General features: G+C 36.7%; 1 protein-coding gene across 1 annotated transcript in view; it reads left to right on the forward strand.

Annotated features, from left to right (window-relative positions):
- Positions 1–1,731, forward strand: part of ARFGEF1 (ADP ribosylation factor guanine nucleotide exchange factor 1) — a 68,739-nt gene that overhangs the window by 60,575 nt on the left and 6,433 nt on the right.

Genomic DNA, 1,731 nt, shown 5'->3' on the forward strand with positions numbered 1-1,731 from the left:
TCTATGGATTTGCTATCTGCACATGTCATGTAAATGGAATCATAGTCTGTGACCTTTTATGTCTGGCTTTTATGTAGCATAATGTGTCAAGGTCCAGCCACATTGTAACGTGGATCAGTAATTCCTTCTTATGACGGAGTAATTGTCATTTTTGTGGATATGCCACATGTTATCCGTTCATCTGTTGATGGGCATTTGAGTTGACTCTACCTTTTGGTTATCATGAATAAGGCTGCCATGACTGTCTGTTTACAATACTGTTTTTAATTCTTTTGGGAATATACCTAGGAGTAGAATTGCTGGGTTATATGATAATTCTATATTTAACTTTTTGAGGAACCACTGAAATACGTTACATAGTGGCTGTACCATTTTACATTCCCACCAGCAATTCCAATTTTCCTCATCTTCACCAACATTACTACTTTTTTTAGTATAGCCATCCTAGTGGGTGTGACGTGGTAGCTCATTGTGGATTTTATTTGCATTTCCTTAATGGCTGATAATGTTGAGTAGTGTCTTTTCATGTGCTCATTGGCCATTTGTATATCTTTTTTGGAGAAATATCTATTCACATCCTTGGCTCATTTTTAGTTGGGCTGTTTTTTTTAGTTTTTGAATTGTATGAGTTTGTTGCGTGCTCTGGATACTACCCCCATATCTGATACATGATTTGCATTTTCTCCCATTCTCTAGGTCATTTTTTCACTTCTTTGATAGTGTCTCCTGTTACACAACAGTTTTTAATTTTTATGAAGTCTAGTTTTATCTTTTTTTTCTTTTGTTGTTCATGTTTTTAGTGTCATAGCTAAGAATCCATTAATAGGTCATGAAGATTTTCCTCAATGTTTTCTTCTAAGAGTTTTATACTTCTTAAACTCTTATATATAGATCACTGATCCATTTTAAAAAATAGATTTTTATTGATTTTAGAGGAAGGGAGAGGGATAGAGAGATAGAAAAATTGATGAGAGAGAAACATCAATTGGCTGCCTCCTGCACTCCCCCTACTGGGGATCGAGCCTGCAGCCTGGGCATATGCTGTGACCAGAAATTGAACTGGTGACCTCTTGGTTCCTGGGTCAACACTCAACCACTGAGCCACACCAGCCGGGCTATTGTATTATATATTTTCCCATACAAACAAGTATAAACCTACTTTTGCAACTCTTACTAGAATATATTACCATCAAAGGAGGAGGACAAAGGGAAAGCCCACCTAAATGTCTGAGTTCCTTTCTGTTTCCGTTCTCATAAAATGCCCTAAAAATATTTAAGTGACTATTTTGCTTTCAAAATATCAGGCAGCAATTGTCAGGCAGAAACCACCATTGCCATGAACCAGGAGGTCAGTGAAATGGAAAATTTCTTTTATGAATATGTGTTAGAAACATTGTCCTGTTGACCAAATTCGTTAGGCTAGAGGGAGGTAGCCATCTTACAGTTCACCTGGGCACTGTGGAAAACACTTCTGTTACTTCACGATTTGGTGACTTTTGTAGTAACGCACTTAGCATAACTTTTTATAGATTTCTTTGCTTATGGATCCTTTTGAAGATATAAGGTCATTTGAGCTACAACTCCTAACATGGTTCCAAATAAAACATGCACTATGGTTAATCCACAGTGTTGCTCCATTTGTCAAAATTCTTGGCTCTCTCTCACTTCCTGTCTTACAAGTCTAGTTTCTGTTGTTTTTCTTTTGGTGTAGGGTTTGTATATACCTATATT

This window comes from Myotis lucifugus, unplaced genomic scaffold (genome assembly GCF_000147115.1).
Source record: "Myotis lucifugus unplaced genomic scaffold, Myoluc2.0 scaffold_77, whole genome shotgun sequence".
NCBI classification, from domain to species: Eukaryota; Metazoa; Chordata; class Mammalia; order Chiroptera; family Vespertilionidae; genus Myotis; species Myotis lucifugus.